Source organism: Eumetopias jubatus, unplaced genomic scaffold (genome assembly GCF_037043125.1).
Source record: "Eumetopias jubatus isolate StellerSeaLion01/CBP00866 unplaced genomic scaffold, mEumJub1_p1.0 scaffold_7, whole genome shotgun sequence".
In the NCBI taxonomy this organism is placed as follows: Eukaryota; Metazoa; Chordata; class Mammalia; order Carnivora; family Otariidae; genus Eumetopias; species Eumetopias jubatus.
The window spans coordinates 35,229,661-35,252,916 of record NW_028274813.1 but is presented as its reverse complement, the minus strand read 5'-3'; the positions used below and the strand labels follow the sequence as shown (position 1 = coordinate 35,252,916).

The following is a 23,256-nucleotide window of genomic DNA, read 5'->3' as shown; positions in this document are numbered from 1 at the left end:
TGACATTTGTCCTTCAGAAGTACATTAAATTACTGGATGAGGTAACTTGGTAGAATTTCAGCATGGTGCCGCGCACATGGAAGGTTCTCAGTAACTGTTCTCTGCCTTTTCCCCTCTCACTAGTCACCCATGCCTTCCACCGCATTATGAAAACAATGCCTCAAACTCCCTCAACCTTCCTCATCTTGGAGCTTATCTCTTTGGTATCCCTTGCTTGGTTGACTCTCCTGATAATCTCTCGCCACCCCCAGCTTTCCCTGCGGCCCTGCTCTTCCAGTCACCCATCCTCCATGGTGTATCTTCATTCTCTTCCTCTCTGATGTTTCCTCACTTTAGTCAGCTAACATGCTCTATTGTAAAGTCCAACAAAACTTTCTCTCAGTCCTTTTCTTCTTAAGTTACTGGCTCTTTTCTCCTACCTACTGGACCAAGCTTCTTGGAAAGAGCAGTCTATGCTCCCTCTGGTTCCTCATCTTAAATCTGCTCTTTCCTTCTTGCAATCTGGCTTCTGCAGTTACTGAAATTGCTTTCCCAGAGATCAATAATAACCTATTTACCAGATGTAGTGACATCTTCTCATGCCTTTTCCCCCGTCCATGGCATGTGATGTGTTTATCCACTCTCCTGATTAAAATTTTTCTTACTGTTTTTATCTCTATCTGCCACTCTTTATCATGGGTGCTCTTTAACATCTCCCATGTCAGCATCCATTCTTAGAGGCTTCTGTTTTGCTCTTGATTGGGATGCAATAAGAATTAGCAAGGGAGCTGTCGAAAATCCAACCCCAGATTAAATCCAGTGAAATCTGATTAAATATACACCAATTAAGTCTGATTTCTGATCCCACCCAGAAATCAGATTTAATTGATCTGGTGGTGGGACCCTTTATAAATGCTCCTCAGCCGATTCTCAAGGACCGCTAGGACTAAGAACCATAGCTCTATAATATCTACTTTTATCTCCAGTTCTTACATTATTCCTGTTACATTAGACCCAGTTTTTTAGCGCTGAGCTTCTCAGACTTAATGCTCCACGGCACTGCACTTTCTAGGTGGTCCAAATCAAACTCATGTTCCCAAGTCTAAGAACCTCTTCCTCTATGTTTATAGGGCTACCATTCTCTCAAGCTGGAGACCTTAAAGCCACCCTTAAAAATTCCCTTGGCTTTCCCCGCTCAACTCACTTATTTGCCATGCCCTATAGATTTCATTGCTTTTAATCTATTAAAAAAGACCATTTTTAAATCTAGTCTCACTACCATCATCCAGTGCCCCATTTTAGGACCTTATTGCAATAACTCCTTACCTGGCTGCTCTGCTTTTCAGTCTTGTCCCCCTTCATTCCATCCTCCACCTGCTAGTAGATAGATCTGATTGTATCCACTCAGTAACTACTACTGGATTTCTCTTACCCGAGAACAAAGTCCAAATTCCTTACTGAGGCCCTCACAGTCTAGCCTCCATTCTCTAAAACTACTCTCCTCTACCCTAGATTCCCACTCCATGATGTCCCCCATAATGCAGTCATAGTTCCTCAATCATGGCATGTGGTCCTTGCCTTTGCTTATACTACTCTAGGACTGGATTCAACTTAGATGGTCCAAATGAAGAAACTATTTAAAAGACACAGTCAAGGCAAAGGGAAACCACAAGAGTATTTAAGACATCCAGACACTAGCTGAGTGGGAAGCTCTTACCTTCTATAGGCCCAAAGGGCCAAGGGGATGAAATACTGTCACCACAGCCTAGGGAGAGCTGGGGCCATGGGAAAGGGGGCCGGGAGTAGGATCTGTAGGCTGGGAAGGTTGCAGCCACTGCCCAACCACAGTGCTGAACCAGAGAGGGGACAGTGAATAAACACCCCAACCTCTCTTCCTGCCCTCTAATCTCTGGCATGTGTCTTTGATTGGCCAAACTCAACTAAAAGGCAGCCAACCACCAAGGATGGTCAGATGGTGTGGTATCTAGATTATAAAGCAGGGCAGAGAGAGGCAGAGAAATGAATGGTGGTGTGTGGGAGGGGGAAATTAAATGGAGAAATTAATGGAATGGAAGTAAATGGAGTTAAATGGGAGATGAAATTAACCACAGAATTCCCCTTTCTATAGAGTAAAATCCCTTGTATCTTATAGGACATGGTTCAAATGTTGCCTTTTATGTTCTCTTCCCTCATTTTCCAACCCCAAGATCCATTTATTATTTCGTTCCTCTATGCTCCCTTAGCTGTTGTTATGTCTACGTTACTGCAGCTATCAGTCTGATTTAAGACACAATTATTTATGTATCTGCATCCATCTTTTGCATCATATTTCATGCTGCTGGAGGAAGGGGATAGTGCTTCATTCGGCTCAGTGTCTTGCAGGTAACAGGCACTCAATGACTGTTGGTTGAATTTAATTGCATTTTCATGTTATCGCCTTCTCCGCCTCTGTCAGGGAGATTCATACATACTTGTAAACCGTGGTCCTCACATTTTTTACATTCCCACTCTTCTTAAGAGCTCCTTTTGGTCTTCTTCAGCTTCTTGCTTAATTTTCTCCTTCTTCTTACCCCATTTCTTAAGTTAAGATACTTCAAACCTCAGCTCACCCTCGAACTGGGAATACTGCTGTCACTGACCCTGGCAAGGGTCTCTAGCTTTATTCCGTCTTAAGTGGTGCATATAAAATGTTTTTTTCTCTAACTGATGCATGCACCAAGCTTAAAAATGAAGTTGCAGAACCCAATTTTTTATTCTTCATTGGACTTGAAACTCTTCTGAATAGAAGTTCTGCTTGGCTTCACATGTTTTGCATACAGAAACGGCTGTGTGCCGCTTCTATTCTTTATAAATACCAATAGCAAGTGCAGCTAACATATTTTTACTATGCAAACACTATTCTGCACTGATAGTTTTAATGCACGTTGGTATGTGGTTTTGAGACTTCTATATGAAAAGGAGTATTTTTAGACCCAATGAAAATATTATTTTATATTTGACATTGCTAATGATAGAAATAATGGCAAAAATTATAATTGCATAGAAGTTCTGAGTTTTCGTCTCAAATACTGTGTTTTTCATATTAAGAAGTTCAACTTTGCTTTTTTTTAAACTTGCTTTTTCTTTCCTTAATATGCTCACTCCTACTTTCTTGAACACATGCAACATAGTTACTATAGCTGTTTCAATGTCTTTGTCTACTAATTTTATCACCTGTGTCATATCCTTTTTTTTAGGGAGACAATTCTGTTTATTCTTAACCAAGAAGCAAAGTGTGGAGGTGCTCTATACGAGTGGTGATAAGATACAAAAGAGAGGTGGGGTGGAGACCCCATAATACACAGCATTATTCTGAGCAAGCTCCAGCTCTTCATTCTAACACTTGAACCAAGGACAGCCATCCTTTTTCACTAAGGCTGCAGAAGAATGGAAACCGGACTCAGTTTATCAGCTCCTACAGGGCAGGCAGAGCAAGAGGCTATTTTAAGCTAATGGAAGAGGCCGCTTGTTGTCTGTTGGGAGCCCCCACACCAAGCACAGAATGGATGCTGAAGGTGGTCTACAGCAGCCAGTGGGGGCCAGTCTCGGCTTCCTAGGTACTCGGCTTCTCTTGATTCTCAATGATAAGCTTGTCAATCAAATACAGTTGGCCGATGTGGACCTGTTGATGATTTATTCCAAGGTCTCTTTTGGCTTTATTCACAGGGTTTGAATTTCTACAGGATCCTTTATTATTATCCTCCTGACATCATAGTTCTTTAATTGTAGGTGCTGAAATGTTTGCTCTCTCTCAGCATCGCCTGTCACAGATCTAACATTTGTGCACTGCTGGAGGTTGCTATTTTGGAAAGAATAAATGAATGAATGAATGAATGAATGAATGGGTCCTCTTCGAGGAGGTCCCAAGTTTAAACTAACCCACAAAACTTCAGCCAATGTAAAACCACAAAAGACATAAAATAAAATGCAGTCTTGTTAGAGGGACGCGGTCTTGCTAGAGGGCTGGGCCTCAGCCTGGGAGAGCCCACCTGTGTCAGATCTGTTTCTGTTGGTTGACTGATTTGTTTTCCTCATTATGGGTTGTATTTCCTGCTTCAATTTGCATGCCTGGTAAAAAAAAAAAGTATCAATAAAAATATTGGATTCCAGGCATTATGAATTTCACATTATTGGCTGCTTGATTCTTTCTTTCTTTCGGTATTCCTTTAAATATTTTTGAGTTATGTTCTGGGACACAGGTAAGTTACTTGGAAACAGTTTGATCCCTTTGAGCCTTGCCTTTAAATTATGATAGGAGCAGACAAACCTTTAGAACTAAGGGCTCATTTGGCCTACTAAAGAGGCAATACCTTTCTGATACTCAAGCCAATGCCCAATGTGTTAGAAAGTTTTTCCGTTTAGGCTCTTGGGAATATGAAGTATTTCCAGCCCTGTGTGAATGCCAGTAATTGCTCCTTTCAGGTATTTTTTTTTCTTTCTTGGCCTCAGGTAGTTTCCATACACATGTATGTTAATTAAAGACTCAAGGGGGAGCCCCTGCAGATCTCCAGTACTTTCTCTGTATGCTGCTTTCTCCTCTCTGGTCATCTACCCTACACATTCTAGCTGCCTTAGCCAGTCTGAATTCTCACCTCTGTCTCTTCAACTCCGGAAAACTGCCAGGCTTTGTTGGGGTTCCCTTGCCTGTGCCATAACCCGGAATTTCTCTAGGCAGTAAGCTGGGGATAATTATAGGTTCACTTCATTTGTTTCTCTTCTTTCAAAGATCACTGTCCTCTGCAGCATGTTGTCCAATATTTGAAAACTACTGTTAATAGTTAACTCAATTGTTAAGCCAAACCATTCAAATGTTTTTCATTTGTTTAAAGTAAAGGGTAAATCAGATCCCTGTTATTCTATCATGGCCACAAGTGAAAGTCACAGATTTGACTTTTAAATGGGGGATGGGGAGGTATATTCAACCAATTTTGTATCTGAAAAATAAGCTAGAGTATGACCATGGCTCAGTCATTTAACCTGTTCTTAGCTTTACTTCCCTCATCTGTAAAGTGAAGAGGTTGGTCTATATGATCATTAGGTTCTTCCCTGGTTCTTAAATTCTGTAATTATATAATTAAGCATAGGTTTACCTTTGCAGAGAAAATTGATATATCATCTTCAAAGTGATAGTTTAAAGATCCAGATCTATGAAACTTACTTTGCCATGGTAAAGTAAATTTAGAGGAGAAGATTTGTTTTTAATGGATGAAGAAGGAATCTGAAGTTACAGACTTGGGAGGGACAATACAAATCCCATAGCACACACCTATGAAATGACCAAACAATTTGAAGAGGGTGAAATGTATAGGAATATTCTTAGTTTCATTTTTGTTTACAGGGCCTAGGTATCATGTATTGGACATAGTGAGTGGTCAATCAATATTTGTTGAATATCTCAGTTGATATTTGAATATATTTTCCTAACAAGGACAAGTAACTGAAAAAGCAATATATAGCAAAAGTTGGAAACAAACAAAAAACCCATCAACATTGGGATTGGTTAATGGTATATCCATATAATGGAATATTATGCAATAATAGCGATACTAAGGCACAGTGGTATGCATTAATATGGAATACTTTAAAAAATAGGTTGTTAAATAAAAATATGAGATCACTACCTGAATTTTTATACCCTTACTTATATATTTCCCAATAAAAATATTTAAAAAGGAATTGAAAAAGCAATGTGTACAATAGTATATTATTTTATATAATCTATATTATGTATAAATAAAATCTGTTTAAGGGCTATATAATTATACACTCAGAGAATACATCTAGAAAGTATAGAAATTGGTGTCACTAGTGCCTTAGGGAAGGAGGACTAGGGGACAGAGTGGAGGAGAGACTCATTTTTCCCTTTATGCCCTTTCATACACCCTTTGCATTTTTTATCATGTGCATATGTTATCTCATTTTAAAAACTGCTATTTGATATATACATATGTACATATATATATATATTTTTTCTTTTTCTTTTTCAGTAAAGTAACCAAAGTTCTCTAAAAGGGTTAGATTTCCATAAAGCAGTCTGGGAAATATCCCCCATCTCTAGATTACTTGCTTAAAGGAGCCAGGCCATACCCGTTCTTTCTACTATTACTCCAGGGCACCTCCACGGTGTAATTAATTTCTTATTCCTTAAAAAAAGAAGCATCATGGTAGATACCTAAGTGACTGGCATCTGGAGCATCATTCTTGTTTGAATATGGGAGAGAAAGCACAAGGCCATTTGTTTCCATGATTCTATATAGTATTTACAGTATTTAATTAACTTTTATACTCTAACCCACCCTTCTTTCTGGCTTCCAGAGGCGCTACCAAAAAAGCACAGGTTGTAGGAGCTGAACAGTGAGGCTGTGTGATTCACAAGATGTTAACTTGTGGCCAAGTTGCTCCTTTCCAGTGCTGCAGGTAACGTGCAAATAGGTTTGTAAGAGTGAAACGACACCCACAAAGTGGGAATGCTACCTAGTATGTTTTAGGAAGAGAGTTACATTTCTGGAAAGCTATCTTAAAAGAAGTACTTTTAGCCACAACCTTTGTGTTCCTACAAGTGTCTGAGGCACCTCACGTAAAACCCAAGTATTTCTTGGAAGACACTGGGAGATATTTGGAAACATATGTGCAAGTCCCAAAGCAAAAATCCAAGGCTGATGCAAGTCAGAAAAAGTGCTAGGGCTTGCTATTATACACGCCTAAGGCATTTTCTTCTGACTCTGTTATCTGCTTTAGAATCTCTGGGACTGTTGCTAGTTTTGAATTCTTGAAATGCCAATGTAGCAAGTAGACAGTTAATGCCAGAAAGATGCCTCCAAGATCTCACTACCCAATGAAAGAATATGAGGAATAAGATTTCTGACTTCAAGAGGCTTATTTTTGTCATATGGGAGATATTATTGTGTAGAAATATTGTGTAGAAATCATTATAATATGTGAATAATAGGAAGGAAAACATTACTATTGAAGGGGGAAATGTTATTTTGATACAAATATACAATATAATACCATATGTACACACACACACACACACACACACACACACACACACATATATGGCAGTGTTTTTGGTGGATTATACATTGGCAGGAAGAGTCCTGCTTTCCTCCCTAATCTGAGCCAAAGATCAAGAATTTAACAAAAGGGAGGACACTACTGATGGCGCCAGATCTAGCAAATAAAAATGCAGGATGCTCAGTTAAATTTGAGTTTCAGATAAACAACAGGGAATTTCTTAGCATAAATATGTCTTACGCAATATTTGGGACATACCTATACTAAAAAATGATTTGTTGTTTATCTGAAAGTCAAATTTAGTTGGATATCCTATATTTTATCTGCCAATGCTAGCTGCTCATAGAGTAGGAGTAGATGCATTTTTTGTTGTTTTTCCCTCACCTCTTGGTTCCCGCATGGTAAGATGAATTGCTATTGACACCTTCCACACAAGTAGGGACTTCTACACAAGTAAGATGAGTTGTTATTGACACCTTCCAACAACGGGTGAGAATACAGCTGAATTCTTGCTATGCTGCAAAGCCAGAATGGAGGAACAGGCTATAGATTGACTTGCCTCAAGAACAACTGTGAGACAGACCTCCTTCTCCCCCACAAATAAACCAGATGGAGGTGACTTTATCATGTATAGGATGGAAGTTGAGCTTTTTAAAATTTGGATATTAAAGGAAAAGGTGACTCCTGAAGGCTGGAGGACTTGAAGAAATTCCATACCATAGAAATTCATGGAGGGAGTGAAGGTGGAGATTTTGTAAGCTGGGTCAGTGAACACTGGCTATGAGCTGGGGTGCGCCTGCTATGTGGAGTCAGGCTGAGGGAGCTCCTGGTTTCATGTCACACTAGCTTCCAGAGATGGAGAACACAGGAGTGAGAAGACAAAAGTAGTGATTGGGATGCATAGGTGGGTTTGTTCAATGAATTGTGGAGGGTCTTGGAGACCATGTTAAAGATTTTAGGCTTAATCACAAAGCAGTGGGACTCCTCTGGAGGTTTCTGAGCATGAAATGTCATGATCAGGGTTATGCCTTAGGAATATTAGTCTTGCAGCTCTTTATAGAGGGATTGTGAAGGGGTGAAGGAGTGGAGACCGGGTGATCAATTGAGAGGGGATTTAGTCAAGGCTACTGGTAGTCCATATGGCATCTATATGTGAGTTACAAAAGGTACACCTCCCCTGAGGGGATGCAGACCAGGGCACTCATTTTGGCAAAAGATTGCCAAGCCAAATGGTTTGGTACTAAACCAGGGGCTAGATTTCAGCCCCCATTATCCTCTCAGTCACCATCATAGTTGGTTAATTAACACTAGTGGCTTAATGCAATGAAGATTTATTCCTTGCTCACGTCACAGTCTGCTGCTTGTAGGGTGGCTCTTCTCCTAGTGGACACTCAGGCATCCTTGCAACCTACCTCTATCTTATAGTGAGACCATCTGAAATATCTAGCCTCCAAGATCACCAAGGCAGGGGAAGAAAGAGCTGGAGGTTCTTACAGAGGCACTTATAACCAGAGTAGGAAGTAACTTAATATCATTTCTGTCTGCAACCCATTGGCTAGAACATGGTTCCAACTTGACTAGCAAGGAGGCTGGGAGATATGAAGGATGAGAGTAAGTTGTGCTGCTCTGAGTCTAGAAAACATTGGAAGATGATTCTAAGGATGTTAGGGGAAATCTGATGTACTTTATTCAACTTTCATTTCAACTGTAATAAAAAAAGCAATATCCTTTTCCTTGTACAAGCAATTTAATAAGCATTTATGTTTAGCAGTTTGGTTTTTCTAGAACTGTATATGTGGGAAATTATGAGTCATAAATACAGGAAGTATCTCCAGATATTATATGGTTCATGCTACTCTGTCAGAGTATGACTGACTTAAACCTAAAACCAATATATTAACATTAAATATTAAACATATATATACACACCCAAGTTAGTTTGTGTCTGTAAAAATTTGTCTTACTTCATCCACATGTGATATTGGAGTCTAGATTTGTTGTAATGATTGTAAAATTTATCCCACGTCCTTTGATGAGCAAAGTGGTAAGTGGTAATTGGGAGACAATGAAGAAGGATTAAAAACTCTCTTACACAGAATCAAAATGATCTGTCTGCAAACCTTGTTTACCAGAGCTTCAGTTAGCCTCCCTATTACTAAGTTAAGCTCACAGAAGGCAAAGGTACTCTTTGAATATTCAAAATACTATTGCATGGTCTCAGACAATCAGAATAGACCCCTGAATAATCAGAATTTTGTCATATTGGTGAATATCAGCTCTGATATACAACCAAGGACACTTTAAGTACAAGGTCATGAGGAATGATGCAGAGTTTAAATAAATATTTCAGACTCATCCCTGTGGTGTCCATGTGTCTTAGACTTCCAGGAAAATTCAGATATTAAGTACTAGATTTAGTTGTTAGATTTAGTTTCACTCCATTTGGTGAATGAAATATGACCACCACAATCATATGTATCTGGGAGGAGTCAGTAAATGCTTTCATTGTAAGTTGGAAGGGAGAACTAATCAAGCACATTTTGTCTTAAAGGCACACAGAATATTAAAAGTAAAAGGGCTGCATAGGTTCTTTTATTAGGCCCTTATTCTAAAAATGAAAAATACTCCTATAAAAGGAAAGACAAAGTTAATTGGATTTCTTCTATTATTTAGGAATGTGGACATAAGTATGTGGAAGGTTTCTTAGGATACTTTAAAAATAGCTATTAAAAGGTGTTACAACTTCCTTGGAAACCATTTGCAGGATCTAACAACATGTAAAGACAATTTTTTTTTAGTCAAATACTTTCTGTTGACATAAAGTCACTTTCTTCATTCATTCATTCACTCATCCATTCACTTAATGTTCACTGAGCATCTCCCATAGACCAAGCACTATTCTAGACACTGGGGACACCATCTAATGCAATGATCCTTTGTTAGGATTTTGCTTTTTTGTAAATGAAATATTGAGCCTGACAGAATATTGGGTTGGGATCAGAAGACCTGAATTCTAAATGTGATTATACTGAACTATGACTTATATTAATGATATCAAATAAGTAGTCCCCCAAGCCCAAAATCTCATTCATCTTTAGTCACTTTTCCACCTAATCCATTATCACGTCCTTCACGATTTCTGGAATTCACCTCCTGGTGTCCATTTCATCTTCTGGTTATCTCCTGTTTAAATTACTTTATCCAGAGCTGTGCCACATGGGATTGTGTCAGTCATCTACTGCATGTGGTGGAGATATCCGTGCCCACCAAACATCCATGCACTCCTTTGTATTTCCCAGTCCTCCTTGTTGTTAATTCAGAGCTATAGGACTTCTTTTTTTAAAAAGATTTATTTATTTATTTTTAGAGGAGGGGTAAGGGGCAGAGGGAGAGAATCTTCAAGCAGACTCCCTACCGAGTGCAGAGCCCAACCCGGGGCTGGATCTCACCAACCATGAGATCAAGACCTGAGCTGAAACCAAGAGTCAGATGCTTAACCAACTGAGCCACCCAGGTGCCCCAGAGCTATATGCTATTTATATATTAGATATTCATAAACTCTTTATTTCAACACCTGACAGAATTAGCTTTTAATAAGACTTGTCTGTAGATTAGCTTTTAAAATGTCTATCTTTCCTATGTGAAGACAGTTTTGTTCCATTATCATAGGGCTTTCACCTTTTCACTGATTTTAAAAGGAGCCATGAGTGTTGCCTTTATGTAACTCATGATTTCTTCTGAGCTCACTTTGTGACAGCGTAAGGGGGGCTGAGTCATTTTGTTGGTGAGATGCTAGATGGTCTGTGTGGAGACAGACTCCAACAGAGTCCACCTGACTTCATAAACTAAACATTTAGTGGAAACAATGCATCAGAGAATTTGCAAAGACCAATAGGAAGGCTGAGTTTGAGTTGAATTGCTAAGTACTGAGGACCGAAGGACAGAATGGTAAGATCTATATGTGAATATTAGAAAGATGCGGAGAGTTGTCAAAAGCCAAAGGGGAAATGAGGGAAAGGACGACAGCAGGGTGTCAGGGATGCCAATCCCCGTGTGTACCCACCTCCTACCTCTGCTACGGGGTTTGCCATGCTCAGGCCCACAGTCCCTGCTGAAGGGGCAGCCACTGCCGCCTAGACACAGTAGTTTGGACCAGAATGAATACCTGACTGAAGGCCGGAACACCCGTGATGTGACTTAGTAGAGAAAGATAGGAAGACCTGACAAGATTTCCCTCTCTGGAGAATGTGAATAAAGAAACCGAGAAAGTTAAGGTTGTGTCTTATACTATGAAAAAGATAAAATTATAAGGAACAAAAATCATGAGCCCCAGAAACCAAAAGGTCGAATAAAAACCGGAAGTCAGTCGGTACTGAGAGAAGAGCAGGAGAGCAGAGAATGAGATGGGGAATGTGAGAGGGTTGGAGACGTGGATTAGATCTCCAGTTGTCTTGGTATCTGATGGTGCTTCAGCCACAGGGTCAGTTTCAGTTCATGTATTTTGAACTGAAAACAGTTCAAATCCCCCTTTCCTTGGAGTAACCCAAGTTATTTGGTTTCTTGCACCTTAAAGAGCTCAGGTAAGTTGGACGAGCTTCTCAGCCATTTGGCAGAAGTGGCCAGAAAACAGGGAGTGTATTTTAAACTCAATGATCAGCCTTGAAAGAAATATAAGTTAGCTCCCCTTGACCCAATCTATGTGAGTTTACAAGTCTACTTGTAAACTGTGCCAGCACAATTTATAGGGGGTTGTTTTTAGAACCTTTACTCTTTTAAATACCAACACTTGTATTGTAGCATGTACTGCAGAACCGAAATGACATTCAACCTTCGGTTCAGGAAATCTTGCCAATCACCTATTTCTTTTTCTTCCTGAGATTCTGTTTTCATGTTATCTTGACTTTGGATGTAGATCAGATAATAATAATAGTGTCCACAAACGCTTGCTTTAGCTTAGGGTTTTTGTAGAGCTATATAAATGTCTAACATTTGTTGTGTGCTAAATCTGTGCCAGGTGCTGTTCTTAAAAGTCTTATGTGTAATAACTCATTTTACAGTCATGACAACCCAATGAGGTAGATAATATTATCCTTCCCATTTCACATGAATGAAAAAAATGACACATAGTTTTAAAAAGTTTCCCAAGGTCTAATCGCTATTAAGTGGCAGTGCTTGGATTCAAGATAGTTAAAATCTACTTTCTGGACCATGACTCCATACTGCCTTGTTCCCATGGAAACTGTAGAAGATCCTGACTAACCAGAGGTTATGAGTTTCTTGATCCCCCTGGCAGGTATATCGCAATGAAAATTAATTAACTCATTCAGCAAATATGATACATAGTGGTGATCAAGACAGAGAGGCAGGGGCTCTGCCCTCAAGGGACCTTCTGGTCTTTCAGACTTTTGTCAGCTTGGTTAGAGTTAGGTTTTCCCCTCAGAATCTAATTTTTCCTCCAGTGAACTCATAAGATAGAGTTTTGCCCCTGCAAAGCAGAACCTTAGAACTTCGGTGACTTCAGCAAGGCCCATTCTTACTGGAGCAAATATTTATAACATAGTGACACTGGTAATTTTTTGTCTTTTTTGGCTGGAATTTTTCTCTCTGATTTTTTTTTCTCTTGCACCTATTCCATTCTTCCCCAGTCTGTATCTTTATTTTTGGTTTAAGAATTTTCAATATAGTAACATGTACTTGTCTTTGTTATATTTCTTTCAAATCTTTTTGGATTTATTTCTCTTTTTATGGATCCTATTAAGGATCCAACTTAACAATTTATCAAACTACTATGGCATTGTATCAGGATTAGGTTCAGTGGTATGTAACAGAAAAACCTAGAAAATGGTGGCTTAAATAAGAGAGAAGCTTATTGATTGATTGATTGTTTGTTTGTTTATTCACATGAAAGAATTTCAGAGGCAGCAGCCCAGGACTGGCATGGAGGTGCCACAGAGTTGTCAGGGAGCCAGTTCCTTCCTCACTATTATGCTATCCCCAGGGTTTGGCTATCTTTCTCATGGTCCAAAATGGCTAGAAGGGCTCCAGTCATCACATTATGGCCCAGGTAATAGGATGCAGAGAATGGATAAGAAGGGTATATTCCCTTTCTTTTTATAACTTCTTTTTTTTTTAATAGATGTCCCACATGACATTTCTACTTAGATCTCAACAGCCAGAATTTAGTCATGTGGCCACACCTATGCAATAATGGAGACTAGAAAATACTGGATTTTAGCTGAGGGGCAATAGGACCATCTAAAAATTGGGGGTTGGTTGTTGTGGAAGAATGAAAGAACAGATATAGGGAGGTAATTTGAAGTCTCTGCTTAGAGGTACTTTACATATAGTTGATAAAGATTTATTGGTTCATTTTTATAAACTTGATCATATTCTTAGAACTATCATTCAAGTTGTTAATAAAGATAATTAAGGATTTTCCTTCTTATTTTTTTACTTTATGATAATATAACATACCATTGCATTAATCACAGCTAAAATAAACCCACCTGAAATTAGTTTATGCAAAATAAGGAATATATTAGAAGAATATGGGGGGAAACCTTGGAAGAGGCAACCCAAAGCAGAAGGAAAGGCAGAGATTCTGTCAATAGTCAAGAAAACGTAGAACTGAGATCTCTAGTATAACAAAGACACTTTCTTCACCTCTTCTCCTCCCTTTGTCCATTGACTTTATTTTCTCAATGCAGAATGTGTTTCTCTACTTGGCAAAAAACAAAACAAAACAAAACAAAAACATGTCCAATGACATCTTTCAGATGATATATCTAGCTGAGATTTGAGATGACCTCCCTTCCAAAGTCTAAAAATCTTGGAGGAATGGCTTCATTGGCCCATCTTGGGTCAGGGGTCCACCTGTTGACCAATTAGCTGTGGCCAATGGCCAATCAGCAGTAACAAGTCTTTTCTTGCTGCCATCACATGGCAGATGTGTGGAAACAGGAGCAGTTCCTATAGGAAAGGCTGTCCTGGCTAGGCAATTGTATAGGCTACACTTTAATTATACATGATGGAAAAACACAGGTCAGTGGTCTGAATTAAATGAAAGGAAAGATAAAGGAGAAACATTTATCCTAATGCAAAAAAATTGATTTAGCTATGAATAAACACCATTTGATAGGTCTGCAATACACAGAATGTTTATTATGTCAGGCATTGTGCTGAGTGCTTTTTACAAGTTGAGTCATTTATTCCTTAACCCTGTGAGCTAGAGATTATTATTCTCTCTTACAGATGGAAAACCAGAGCTCAGGGAGGTTAAGTAACTTGTCCAAGAACATATAGCTAGTAAGTGGCATTTGTCTTAACTTCAAAGTTTTTAACTACCACGATAATATACCGTCTCATTGCTTCTCTATTTTCAGTTGGAAGCTATGGTCATTTTTGATGAAGCAATTATTAGTTTTTTTTTTCCTTAGTTCTGCCATAACAAAGCTATGTGAACTTGATAAATCTTGAAATGTATCTGGGTCTTAATCTCTTTATCTGTAAAGATTGGGTTGTATTAAATGTTAATGTATCACCTTGTTAATTCAGGTAATATTTTGTTTCTAAAGGCAAGAGCATGAGCTATTATATTTTTAAAATTTTTAATTCACCCAATATTTTTGAGTGCTTCTAGAGCTGTATCTGTATTAAGAACTGTGATGAAATTAAAGATATATAAGATGTAATTTCTGCTTATGGTGTTATGGAGAAAAAACCCAGAATTGTTATTTTGCAGTATTGCAAGTCCAGAGAAGACTAGCCTTCAGGAGTGATATAACCACCAGCTCAAACATATCTTCAAGGGTTTTTCTCTTTGTTTGCCATCTTCAGTGTGTTGACTTCATTTTAAGGTTAATTCTTCTTGGGTGGTTGTTAGATTGCTGCCAGTGGTAATCTCTGTTATGGGCTGACTCATTCCTATCTGGTAGGAAAGAGAGAATCCTCTCCCCTAAATATGGACTAAAAATCCTTCCCTTCAGCTGGATTGGGCCAGTATACCCCAGGACTATAATGGTTTTCAGGTATATTAGAATATACCTTAATTAGAATAGTCTTAAGACCTAGCATAACCTAGATTCCAAGTCATACTGCAGTAAAAAACAACCCCAAATCTCAGTGGCTTAAACAATAAAGGTGTATTTTTTTTAAGATTTTATTTATTTATTTGACAGAGAGAGACACAGTGAAAGAGGGAACACAAGCAGGATGAATGGCAGAGGGAGAGGAAGAAGCAGACTCCCTGCTGAGCAGGGAGCCCAATGTGGGGCTCGATCCCAGGACCCTGGGATCATGACCTGAGATGAAGGCAGATGCTTAACCAACTGAGCCACCCAGGTGCCCCTAAAGGTGTATTTTTTATTCATATATCCATCCTGACCTGATGAGGGTGGGAGGTGGGGTGTTCCACATTTTCCTCTTTTAGGGACCTAGGCTAACAAAGGCTCTATCATCTTCAAAAACACTGGTTTTGAGACTGGAGAAGGGTAAACACTGTGAGAACTTATACTTGCAATTCAATTTTATACCTGGAAGTGACACATAATCACTTCTGCCCACAACCCACTATAGACTAGTGGCTATACTAGTCACGTGGTTCAGCTCAACTGCAAGTGTGGGGTTGAGTGGCAGGGATGTATGTATGAAAATATAATCTCTTTATATGCAAGGAAAGAGAGGGTAAGCAAGTCTCTACCATACTAGGGAATTAATTTACTGATTGATTTAGGCTAATTGCTCTTCTATAGCTGGAGGTTGGATGGGAGGTTGTGGTTACCTAAAAAACAAACACACACACACACACACACACACACACAGAGTGAGAGAGAGAGAGAGAAAGAGAGAGAACTCTATTAATGAGGAAGGAATAGGAGTGGATGTGAACAGTGTGAACTATATGACGCTTTATCCCAATGAAGAAGACAGAAATTTCAGCCATGGAGGCAAGTCATAGAAAGGGATAGTTTGGCTAGTTTCATAAGTCTTTAAATCAATCATTTCATTTACTCTTCTAATTGGAAAGATTGGCTCTGCTCTTTAATAAGTGGGTGTAGACTGAATTTCTATTTAAGGAGTTGGCTCAAAAGTGACTTAAAAACATTTACTGGATTTCAAAGTATAGACTGTTTTTCCATATTTCATTGTTGTGGTTGCTGGCAATGGTGTGTCAAGCTGGCTAGATTTGTAGTTTTAGAACTGGCAAACAACTGAAATTTCTCCAGACCATCCCGTTTATTTTACTGATAAGAAAGCTAAGGACCAAATGGATAAAATGATTATCTCAAGGTCACACCTTTTTGCATGTAACAATACAGTGCTGTCTTTTGAATGATTTCCTGCAAGATGTAATCCTCTAAGTAAATGTACCTAGAGCAATACTTAGAAAATAAGGACAATTAAAAATTAAGAATGTTTCCAGGACTGACATTCAGTTGGTCCACTCTGGTAGAAATGGAAATATTTCTGAACTATTTGGTAAGTAGCTGCTGCTGAGAGCCTCTTTAGCTCTTCTCTGTGACCTCTTGGATCCCCCTATTATAACAGGATCCACCCCAAAGGGTTGCTTTGAGAATTGAATGATGGAGGTAAGAGTTTATCATGGCGCCTGGCACTCAGCAATATTACACCTAGGCTATTATTTTTATTATAGTCATTAATAAAATGGTACTAGTAAACTGCAAACTAGTTTCTGCATGAATGTTCACAACTTTGGAAATGTGATAATATTTAAGTTCATTAACTTTGATCTAGGTAATCTCTCAATAAAATGGCTACTAGTGTATTCACTTTAACTTTCATTTTCATCTCTTCCATTGTCTAGTGGTTGACTCCTCCTTGCTCCACCCACAAGACCCCACAGCTCTGGTTGATGACTAAGAATCTGACGCAGGCTGTGCCAAAGAATATAATGTACTGACAAGGTTCTACCAGTTCTTGGTATAATATGACAAAAGAATGTTCTGTACCATCTCTTGCTGAGCAGAACTTATCTGTAAGTTTTCAAATAAGCGAAGACGGGTATAAAACCTAGTTGGTAAGGGAAGGGTGGAGGAAGTGGTGGAGCCCTTCTACTTGCTTAAGCAAATATCAGAAACTAGGAGTGAAGAGAGAGACAGAGGCAGGCAGCCGGGGTGAGAAGAGAGAGTGAGAGGGCCCCAGGAACAGCAGTGGGTGGTGGTGGTGGGGAAGCTAGAGCTTGTGGAGAAAACATCGTTTGACAGATGTCTTCTGGTGACTAGTAATGTTTAGAACCTTTTGGAGATTTTTTCCTGCTCAGAAACTTAACCTAGCAAGAGAAAGGCAGAGTTTTAGCAACATTCCTCTCTGGAGAGAGTAAAAGAAATGTTTTTTAAAAGCTGGAACTGTTGTGAATTTTTTGGAATTTCATTACTGATCTGGAACTCAGTGTGTAAAGATTTGATCCCAAAGTCAGTTGTATAACTGATACTTCCAGTTCTGAGGTGGCAGCTAAATCCTGGGCATGTCCTGGAAGGGGCCTTGATAACAGTGTTCTGTCACAGGCCGAGGAGCACATTGACTCAACAGAGCAGAGTCACTAGAGAACTGATTTCTGAGTATATTCTAGAGACACCCAAGTTATTTGGTATTTTAATATGTAATATAATAACCTATCAAAATGCTAAATTTTGGGCAAATATTCCTAGGACAGATATTTTTTTTAAAGCAGAAGGAAGTAGAGAAGATGTATTTTATTTAATTTTTTAAAAAGATTTTAAGTAACCCCTGCACCCAACTTAGGGCTCAAACTCACAACCCTGAGATCAAGAATCACATGCTCTACCAACTGAGCCAGCCAGGCACCCCTGAGAAGATATGTATTTTAATTCCTACATTTTTGGAAAGGAAAAATCAAGGCCAGATGGAAAATCGGATGTTTTGAGGCAAAAGTAAAGTAAAGCTTTGAACTTGGAGATCTTAAAGTATTATATAAGGTAAGCTTTAAAGTTAAACATGCTTGCTAAATTTTTTTTTTTATGTGCCATGCTCTTTAATTTTATTCAAAATCTTATTTAGTAACTACTCTTGAGAATCACAATCGTGTTCTGGAGAATAGGTTAACATTGTAATCACAAAATCTATAACTCAGCTCCCAAAACTCAATGACAAAGGTTATATACACAGATCTAACAAGTTGAAGTCTAGAATTTACACAAAATTGGTACAATGTATTGAATAAAGCAAAATGATTTCAAGGAGAGTATTTATCTATCCTATATTCCTCTGATTTATCAATGTAAAAGCTTCAGTGAACAAATTCAGAAGTCTGTTTTTTTTCCCAACAAGAGGACACCTAGACAATCTGTCCTTAAATCAAGGTCAAAGTTGATTGACAATGTTGCTAAAATATTTTTTAAATTTCTGTTTAAACTAAAAAGTAAATATCCATCTCACTTCTGACTTCTAAAAATGATCTAGAGTATGACTGATAAGATGTTAGCCTTTACTTCATCTTACGATGGCATAAACCCAAAATTTCGATTCATTTCCAAAAATCAAAGCTTGTGGCCCTTATAGAATTCCGTTGTTTGTAAGCTTTGAACAGGAACTTCTTTAGTGGAGGATGGCAACCACGCATTAAATAAATCATTGTTTTATGATGATATACAAGCTTTCTGAGCTAGAACATAATCCTCGCTCTGCCAGTATCTTTTTTGTGTAACTTTAGACAGGTCACTCTACTTTTCCCTCAATTTTCTCCTCTTACAGGGAGATAATAGTCGTAAAAACGACTGGAAACTACTTTGCTGAGAGCTTTTTCTTTAAAGGACTTACAATAAATACCAGAGTCACAAGGTCCAGCAAACCTAAGAAGAAGCTGAGCTTTTTGAGGACAGGGAACTTTTTTTCTTCTTTGAGTCATCAGTTATCTTATTTGTTTTCCTGTAATACAGTTCCTCACCTATAAAAAGGCCTCAATAAATACTGTAAATTTATGAATGTTATTTAGGCAGATTGCAGTCTTGGCAGGCCAGTGCCTTGTAAATCTCTTTGCTGTGATCCTTTTCATACTCAGCATCTAAAACGCCGCTGTTATTTGCTCTGGGATAAGTACCCAAGGCATTTATTTAAAAATATCCAAGTCTAGAGAAATAATTTTTCTGTCCTTGGGGCACCCTCTCACTTTCCGCGGTACTGCGCTCCAGGCTTGGGATCTGGGTCCCGAGGCTACAGGGAAGAGTTAGGTACGGGAAGCTCATCCTCCGGCCGTCGGATTGGTCGGCTCGCACTCCACTCACACGGCTCGAGTCTCTGATTGGCCACCGTGGCACCCTCTCCCTCGGCCCGCGACTATTTCGTGTGCCGGGGCGGCGCGCCTAGGTCCTCCGGCTCAGCTCGCGGTGTGGGCCGGTCACAGCTAGCTCTTCGGCACACTGCTCTGCATCGCGGGCGCCAGGAATTTCCCGAGTGCAAGCGGGTAGGAAGCATCCTAGGGAACCCCTCTCCCGCACCCCCAAAGTTCTCTTTGCCGTACTGAATAAACTTCCGCATCAAAGGGGCTGTCGCAGCCGCGGGTCGGAGGAAAGGCATCAAACTCAGGCCCTTGTGGGAGGGCTTTCTGTCGGGGCAAATGTGGAAACAGCTCTCACAAGATAAAACAGGGCTTTGCTAGTTGCATGTGGGTGCGATGCCCAAGCTGCAGCCGAACGGCGGGACTGAGCAGCAGCGATCCCCTCTGAAAAGTAGCAGGGAGCCTGCTTCATATCTCCAGTACCAGTGCTCCTTAGGGCCGCGGAATGAACTGGCTCGGGCCAGTCCGTTCCCTGGCTGTCGAGAACACGACACTCCCTGGAGATGGCGCTCCCGGGAGTGGGGAGTTCGGCTCGAGTCGCGCAGCCGTCAGCCTCCGGCCTGCAGGCGGTAGAGGGCGGCCTACGCTCGTGTAGGAAGCCCGCGCCCAAGCGCAGCTGCTGCCCTGCTGGAAGTCTCCCGGTCCCTCTGTGGCCCGAGGCTCTGCCTGGCAGCGGATGCTGCAGTTACGCTATCCACAGGCGCAGCGAGAAGGGGGCGGGAAGCAGCCGTGGCACATGCCAGGGTCGCCGTATGTGGCAGCGGCCAGCGCATGCGCGCCCTCTCCCAGAAGCCTGTAACGCTGAGGGGCGCGCGCCCCCAGCCGCGCGCGCACGCTTGCGCTAGCCAAGGCTTCCCCGCCTGCGCTCGTTGTCAGAGTCGCTCCGGCGCGTGCGCGCGTTATCTCCGGCCGACCCGAGTAGCCGTGTTCCCTCAGCTCCAGGCCCCCGCCCCACACCGCCCCCTCCCAGCCCCCAGCCAACCGGTCCCCTTCCTCTCCTGGCGGAATGGGGCCGGTGCTGCTCGGGGTCGCGCGCCCGGGACCCGGCTCGCGCTCGGTCTCGCGCTGTCAGCGACTGCCCCGCTCGCGCCGCCTCGCGCTCTCGCTCAGTCAGTGGCGCCGAAGGCTCCGTTAAGCAGCGGCGGCGGCGGCGGCGGCGGCGGTGGTTCCTGTTTCCGTTTCTTCCTCTCCCTTCAGTCGGGAGTAGCATCCTCCACCCAGCCACCCCTCCCACTCCCCAACGGGGCAGCTGCGGCCGAGGGCTGTGGCGGCGGCGGTGGCGGCGGCGACTGGGGACGGCGGAGACCGCCTCTGCTCCCGCCTCGGGTAAGGGGGCGTTTGGGAGCCGGGCCCCGCGCCCCTCGGGGTCTGGGGCTGGGCTAGTGCGGGATTCGTGGAGGCGCCGGGGATGTGACTGGGGGCTGTCGCCGCTCTTTTCCCCCAGGCGTTCCCCGGGCCTGTTGCTGCAACTGCTGCTGCTTACCCAGGGGCTCCGGGAAAAGTGGGGAGGAAGCCCCCGGGACGCTCTGGCGCGGCCCGGGGGCGCGGGCTGGGGGTGAGGGGCGCCTGCAGCCGCGGCTGTCCTCGGCGTCGCGCATCCTTGCTTCGGGCAGGGGCCGAAGCCAAGGAAAGGAGAAGGGATGGGGGCGGGGGTGGGAGGTGTCCCTCTTTTCCCTTCTCCACCTACCTGCCCTTTCGCCAGCAACTCGGTCCCTGTAATCACGGACTGTGGGCAGGAGGATGCTTGTACGTTACGGGCTTTTGTGAGGGGTTCTTGGGCCAGAAATCGGGGGGTGGACCCGTACAAAGATCCACTCCCGGCGAGGGGCCAATGCCTGGGCAGTTAAAGGCGTGAGTGCCGCTGCACCCCCCAACTGATGTGGGAATGATCAGCTGGCGGCTTTTGAGTATCTAAACTTATTTGGGAAGGTTAAACGAGTCCTTGTTAATTAGTTAAAGGAGGTTTTTTCCTGCAAGAGTGAGTGGGTTGTCGGGTGCAGCACCTGTTCTTTTACTGTGGGCATTGCAATCTTCAGGCACACACAACGTCAGAGACGCAGTGTATATCTTAAGTTAAATGGCAGTGTCTTGGTTAGGGTTCATCCCTGGTGAGCTTTTAGCGTTTTGCCGTGTATTATTAGCCTTTTGATTGAGGCCTTGGAGAAAGGCAGAGAGAGGTATTGTTTCTTCTTTCCATGTTTAAATTAATTTACAGTGGACTTAAGCCAACTCTAGAAGGTGAACCTAGGAAAGGCAGAATCTCCAGTAGATAACCCCAAACTTCAAGGTAACGCAGAACAGATTTCAACAAAAGTTTTCAATCAGTTTCGAATTAAGCTCATCAAGGGTAACTGACTGAACTTTGACTTGGCTCTCTTTAGAAGTTGTAGGCAAGGTTTCATTATCGTTTTTTTCCTTCTTGTTACTCCTAGGGTTAAGTGTATATTTATTTACTTTATTAAATTTAAATTTCATGTTTTTATACATAGGTCTTTTAAAGGGCGCATTATATATATGCATTATAAACATTTTAGGAGAGAAATTAAGCATAACAGCACTATACTGAAATAATGGAGCAAGTTCTGTTTTCCCTTCTTTAAAATAACCTAAAAAGCAACCTAAAATCCTATGCCAAATGATAAGATCTTGTACATTGCCAGTTTTGTGAAATATACCATAAAATGTGTATAGAAAGTGGCAATTACTTGATTTATAAATACTACAGTAGTAAGGATAAGGTGGGCATTCAAACATTTGTATTTGTGAATTTACAGTTTAGTATATAGAAATGTAGGGAGTTAGAAATGAATAGGCTATAAGGACCATTGAAGGGTGATTTGGGGCATGGATTTTCCTTTCGCTGCTTTTATAAATTGAGAATTGTACTTGAAGAGCTGAACAGCTGGAATGAAACTTGTATAGATTGCAGAAACATGCAAAAGTTTATCTTTGATCAAGTAGTGAGTTAACATGAGGAGTATACTGTGGTTTATTAGGATAGTGAATCAAAATAGTTTCCATAAAATATAGCACCATATAGATCATTTAGGATGTTCTTAAAGAGTCACTTGAAGTTGTTTTCCTACAAGTCATCCTATTTGAGATGTATGGAATTGAAAAAAAACAATAATTCTGATTACATTATGCAGTGTTTGGTTTCAATTTTAATTATTTATTTTAAAGTACTGGAATGTCCTTAAAAGTGGTGAATTTTGAAATTTGCTAGTGGCTTGGAAAAACTTGTGTTGTTTATTTTTTAAGTGCAGTTATATTAGTAGGTTGGTCTGGAGGGGGAGCTAGTGCCAAAGCAAAGCATAGCTTAATACGTGTTTGAACTTTTAAAATGCCCAAACCCAGGTTTTTATGACCTGAAGGAACATAAATTTTTAATTAAAAGAGTTAGGGATTTGATATGGGCATATATCTGAACATAGTTATTTGTGGAATATATATATATATGTTGTATATTACAAATAAAAAAGCTTTTCATGATCTGGAATAATGGAAAGTATATGCTTAAGGCTTATTGAATTTCTCATTTACAATCTCAGAAAAATATGCCCCATAATGTAGAGTGTGTAATAGTAGTTTTTTAACTTTCTTGTGCGTTGCATCACAAGGGAAGTAGTCTTAATCCTTTGTGCATGTTGTATGTTCTTAAATTTTTTCTTTATAATAACCTATAGTCCTAAAATTTCAAAAATCAAGTAGAGTCTTATATGGGCAAAGATAGTGACTGGGTAGTAAGCTAAGTATTTATCAAGAGTAGAGATACTTTCATTAAGACATGGATCCTTCAGACATCTGGAAAGCAGGATGCCAAGGTCACTTCTTAACCCCTGTCTCCTATAATATAGTGCAATGAGTCTAGCCTGTTTACTAAATTGAACTTGGGCCTTTGAATATAA

At 40.8% G+C, this 23,256-nt stretch overlaps 1 protein-coding gene and 1 pseudogene across 7 annotated transcripts in view; one reads left to right on the top strand and one right to left on the bottom strand.

Moving 5' to 3' along the window:
- Window positions 1–3,571: 3,571 nt before the first annotated feature.
- LOC114221939 (LYR motif-containing protein 4 pseudogene) lies at window positions 3,572–19,256 on the bottom strand (annotated as a pseudogene).
- The window catches only part of FUT8 (fucosyltransferase 8), a 332,067-nt gene continuing 325,774 nt past the window's right edge, over window positions 16,964–23,256 (top strand). For 5 of the 7 annotated variants that reach the window (XM_028117899.2, XM_028117515.2, XM_028117834.2 and 2 more), the window contains exon 1: window positions 20,338–20,674. The gene's annotated coding sequence lies outside the window, so the exon portion shown is untranslated. Of the gene's footprint in view, window positions 17,030–17,796; window positions 17,991–19,372; window positions 19,475–20,337; window positions 20,675–23,256 lie in introns of those variants that run through there. The other 2 variants (XM_028117728.2, XM_028117600.2) reach the window with 2 other exon arrangements.